We start from the raw sequence: 5,979 nt of genomic DNA, 5'->3' as shown, positions 1-5,979 counted from the left end.
CCCGCACTACCTCCCCAACCAGAGCTACCACTACCCAACCCCAACCAGACCCACCTCCACTGTGTCTCCAACCTCCCTGATACTAACTTCCCCCATCATCATCATAATCAATGTTCTGTGCCTCATTCAACTCCAATACATCATCGATCTCCCATGTCATAGGCTGGCTGTATCGGGTGCCAACATACTCACGAGTAGCCCTACGTTGATTGTTTGTAAAGTTTGGTTCCTGTTGTCTTGCTGGCACAATAATTTTACCCCGAACAGGAGTATCTATAGGAATCCCATTCTGGCAAAGGTCTACTAGGTCCCGATCATGTGAAAGGAATCTATGAGCTACCCTATACCACCAATCAAGATACTCAACTGAAGGTTGAGGATCTGGCACCAACTGAAATGCGAGCACACTCTGATGTCTCTGGTCCCAATACTCATGCCATGTGACGAATATTCAAGGAACCATCGGGTCGGTCCTCAACCATCCTTCGACAATAGGAAGTCAATGTTGATAGCTAGATCAGGGATGTGTTAAACTCCCCCAAGGTGAGATAGAACTCTATCAACCTGAAGCCACTCAATTAATGCAAAGTAAATCAATGTAGTAATCGACTTTCCTAAGTGTGTGTGCTCAGGCCTAAAGATATCAGGATGGACTATTTAGATGATCTCAAGAGTGTTGTACAGCATCCAAATAAATTGCAACATGTCAATTAGTCAAATTTAAGTATTATCACATAAACATAAACAACGAATCAATATAATATAAAGCAAGTAATGGAAGCTTATACTTACATCATCTACACTCAACCTGTCTAGTCTATGTCGAGTAGCGATGACTCGAGGACCCTTCTCATCTAATGATGGCAGGTACCTACCCCATCTGGAAGATTCATAATGACAAGTATTAAACTTATAAAAACAACTATATGAACTAGTACACCATAGAACTCATTCATGAAACTTACTTACCTCAATACAGGTGGCCAGAGGATGGTGTCAAACCCTCTGGGCCTGAATGTGGGGAACCTCTAAAATATCCAAGATTGTAGTAATGCTAATGGCCTAGCTAGGTTCTTAACATTTCAGTTAGCAACTCTGTAAAGATACCTATACAACTAGGACAATGTGGCCGAACCCCAGCTACACTTGCCGAGTCCGTTGAGGTCCGCAACATAGGGATCTATCGTAAGTGAACTCTGGCACCAGACTTGTCCCCGAAAAGCATCATGGATAACAACATCATGATGTAACCACGCGTATAAACTTGTACCGTGACCTCTGATACATTAGTTGGCATAACTCTAAACTTGTTCTGAAACCAGGAAAATGACACAGTGAACTCATCAATACAATCGTCAGGTGAAAGTTCACCAAACAACTTTTCAAACCACACCACACAAGCCTTCCCCCTCCATCAACTACTCAAAGTTCCTGAGACATTTGATGATCAAATTTTTGTGTGGTCTATAATTTCACAATAAATTCTCGTTGCAAGTATAGTTTCTAAACCAATAATAATTCTTTCATACAATAATTTGTTTGTCAAAAGTACAAACCCCTAATTAAACTAATAAACTGAAGTATTCAAACCTCGGGTCGTTCTCCCTAGGAATTGCAATAAAGTGTTCTTGTTATTGGCTATGAAATATCTTTGGGGTTTTTGGGATAAGAAACAAGAATTATAAATGGCAAAAAAAATAGACTAACAAATAGGAGAGCTCTTGGTAAGGAATGAGAAGTGGAAGTCCTATCCTCATTATCATCATCAATTGAGATGAGAATTGTGTATTGCTCCCACTTAGTTAACCTCTAACTATGAAGGAAAGTCAAGTGGATAAATCAATTTGATTCATCAAGTCCTAGTCAACTCCTAAGGAAAGACTAGCTTTAGTGGAATCCAAATCAATTAGCAACTTCCAATTGTCAATCAATAAAGAAGTTTGATAACTCAAGAGTCTCCAATCAATCAACCTAAGCCAAGAGGAGAAAAATCTACACTAGCATCCTTTCAAGCATTTAATCAAATACTTGGAAGGCATCAAAGGAAAGTAAAATAAAATTTCAAGAAAAGTAAATCTATAATTACTAATAGCAAGGAATTAACAATCAATAAATCAAATCAACAATAAAGAAACATGAATCATAAATTACATTAAAAGAGAAATAGAAGAAACAATAGTGCATCAACATAAAAGTAAAGAATTACAAGGAGTAAATAACAAAACTAGAGAGAAGAGAAGTAGAGAAAGAAGAAATTGTAAAGGAAAAGCAAATCAAAGAATGAATTAAACCTAGATCTAGAGAAGAATTAAACATAATCCTAATCCTAATTCTAGAGAGAAGAGAGAGCTTCTCTCTCTAGAAACTAACTAAAGCCTAATAAAACTCAACTAAAACTAACTATCTAACTCATTTCCTCATCCCTCTTCAATTCTTGGGTTAAATAGCATCAGAAATGAGTTGGATTGGGCCCAAAATGCTTCAGAAATCACTGGCCACGAGTTGCCTTTAGTGAGTCATGTGCAGCTTTCCATGCATACGCATACATCACAGGTACACATCTCTAAACGCTAGAAACTATGACAAATTTTATATCACCTTGAAGCCCCAGATGTTAGCTTTCCAACACAACTGGAACCGCCTCATTTGGACCTCTGTAGCTCAAGTTATAATCGATTAAGTGCAAAGAGGTCGGGTTTAACAGCTTTGCGATTCTTTCATTTCTTAATGAGTTCTCCATTTCTACATGCTTTTTCTTCATTCCCTCAACTCCAATCTTTACCTCCTAAACCTGAAATCAATTAACAAACATATCAAGGCATCTAATGGAATCAAGGTGAATTAAATTTAGCTATTTTAAGACCCAAAAAGCATGTTTTCACTCTTAAGCACAATTAAAGGAGAATTTACAAAATCATGCTATTTTAGTGAATAAATGGGAGACAAGTTGACAAAATCCTCTAAATTCAACACAAGATAAACCCTAAAAATGGGGTTTATCAACATACACTAACTAGAAATCCATCAATAGGGAGGCCGAACTGATATGCTGGTGGACGAAATTGTGATCTCTAATAATGGCATTCAACTTGGTATGCGCGTTTATAACTCAGCACTTTCTTCACAACCTCACACAACTAACCAGCAAGTGCACTGAGTCGTCCAAGTAATAAACCTTACGTGAGTAAGGGTCGATCCCACGGAGATTGTTAGTATGAAGCAAGCTATGGTCATCTTGAAATTCTTAGTTAGGCGGATAATATATAGTTATGGAGTTTTCGAATAATAATAATAAATAAACAGAAAATAAAGATAGAAATACTTATGTAAATCATTGATGGAAATTTTAGATAGGCGTATGAAGATGCTGTGCTCCTTCTGAATCTCTGCTTTCCTACTACCTTCATCCAATCCTTCTTACTTATTTTCATGGCAAGCTGTATGTAGGGCATCACCGTTGTCAATGGCTACATCTCATCCTCTCAGTGAAAAAGGTCCAAATGCTCTATCACAGTACGGCTAATCATCTGTCGGTTCTTGATCATGCTGGAATAGAATCCATTGATTCTTTTGCGTTTGTCATCACGCCCAACAATCACGAGTTTGAAGCTCGTCACAGTCATTCAATCCCTGAATCCTACTCGGAATACCACAGACAAGGTTTAGACTTTTCGGATTCTCATGAATGCCGCCATCAATTCTAGCTTATACCACGAAGATTCTGATTAAGGAATCTAAGAGATATGCGTTCGGTCTAAGGTAGAACGGAAGTGGTTGTCAGTCACGCGTTCATAGGTGAGAATGATGATGAGTGTCACGGATCATCACATTCTTCATGGTGAAGTGCAACGAATATCTTAAAACAGGAATAAACTGAATTGAATAGAAAATAGTAGTAATTGCATTAAAACTCGAGGTACAGCAGAGCTCCACACCCTTAATCTATGGTGTGTAGAAACTCCACCGTTGAAAATACATAAGTGATGGTCCAGGCATGGCCGAATGGCCAGCCCCCAAAATATGATATGAATTCGAAAATAGGGAGAAGGACCCCTTGGACAATTGTAAAAAGTTCTATTTATACTAGACTAGCTACTAAGGTTTACAGAAGTAAGTAATTGATGCAGAAATCCACTTCCGGGGCCCACTTGGTGTGTGCTTGGGATGAGCTTGAGCTTTACACATGCAGAGGCTTCTTTTGGAGTTGAACGCCAAGTTGTAACGTGTTTTTGGCGTTCAACTCTGGTTCGTGACGTGTTTCTGGCGTTTGACCCGAGAATGCAGCATGGAACTGGCGTTGAGCGCCTGTTTACGTCGTCTAATCTCGAATAAAGTATGAACTATTATATATTTCTAGAAAGCTCTGGATGTCTACTTCCCAATGCCATTGAGAGCGCACCATTTGAAGTTTTGTAGCTCCAGAAAATCTATTTTGAGTGCAGGGAGGTCAGAATCCAATAACATCAGCAGTCCTTTGTCAGCCTTCTTATCAGAGTTTTACTCAGGTCCCTCAATTTCAGCCAGAAAATACCTGAAATCACAGAAAAATACACAAACTCATAGTAAAGTCCAGAAATGTGAATTTAGTATCAAAACTAATGAAAACATCCCTAAAAGTAGCTAGATCCTACTAAAAATTACCTAAAAAATAATGCCAAAAAGCGTATAAATTATCCGTTCATCACAACACCAAACTTAAATTGTTGCTTGTCCCCAAGCAACTGAAAATCAAATAGGATAAAAAGAAGAGAATATACTATAAAGCTCAAAATATCAATGAATATTAGTTCTAACTAGATGAGCGGGACTTGTAGCTTTTTGCTTCTGAACAGTTTTGGCATCTCACTTTATCCTTTGAAGTTTAGAATGATTGGCCTCTCTAGGAACTTAGAATTTCAGATAGTGTTATTGATTCTCCTAGTTAAGTTTGTTGATTCTTGAACAGAGCTACTTTTATGAGTCTTGACCGTGGCCCTAAGCACTTTGTTTTCCAGTATTACCACCGGATACATAAATGCCACAGACACATGACTGAGTGAACCTTTTCAGATTGTGACTCAGCTTTGCTAAAGTCCCCAGTTAGAGGTGCCAGAGCTCTTAAGAAAACTCTTTTTGCTTTGGATCATGACTTTAACCACTTAGTCTCAAGCTTTTTACTTGGACCTGCATGCCACAAGCACATGGTTAGGGACAGCTTGATTTAGCCGCTTAAGCCTGGATTTTATTTCCTTGGGCCCTCCTATCCATTGATGCTCAAAGCCTTGGATCCTTTTTACCTTTGCCTTTTGGTTTTAAGGGCTATTGGCTTTTTCTGCTTGCTTTTTCTTTTTCTTTCTATTATTTTTTTTGCCACTTTTTTTTCGTAAGCTTTTGCTATTCACTGCTTTTTCTTGCTTCAAAAATCAATTTCATGATTTTTCAGATTATCAATAGCATTTCTCTTTGTTCATCATTCTTTCAAGAGCCAAAAATTTTAACATTCATAAACAACAAGATCAAAAATATGCACTGTTCAAGCATTCATTCAGAAAATAAAAAGTATTGTCACCATATCAATATAATTAAACTAAATTCAAGGATAAATTCGAAACTCATGTACTTCTTGTTTTTTTTGTATTAAAAACATGTTTCATTTAAGAAAGGTGAAAGATTCATGGAATTATTCATAGCTTTAAGACATAGTTACTACATACTAATGATCATGTAATAAAGACACAAACATAGATAACATAAAGCTTAAAAATCGAAAAACAGAGAAATAAGAACAAGGAATGAGTTCACCTTAGTGATGGTGGCGCTTTCTTCTTAAAGAACCAATGATGTCCTTGGGCTCTTCTATGCCTCTTCCTTGCCTTTGTTGCTCCTCCCTCATTGCTTCTTGATCTTCTCTAATTTCATGGAGAATGATGGAGTGTTCTTGATGTTCCACCCCTAATTGATCCATATTGTAACTCAAGTCTTCTAGAGAAGTGTTGAGTT

This window comes from Arachis duranensis, chromosome 4, assembly GCF_000817695.3.
Source record: "Arachis duranensis cultivar V14167 chromosome 4, aradu.V14167.gnm2.J7QH, whole genome shotgun sequence".
Classification (NCBI taxonomy): domain Eukaryota; kingdom Viridiplantae; phylum Streptophyta; class Magnoliopsida; order Fabales; family Fabaceae; genus Arachis; species Arachis duranensis.
Note: the sequence above shows the minus strand (reverse complement) of the source record.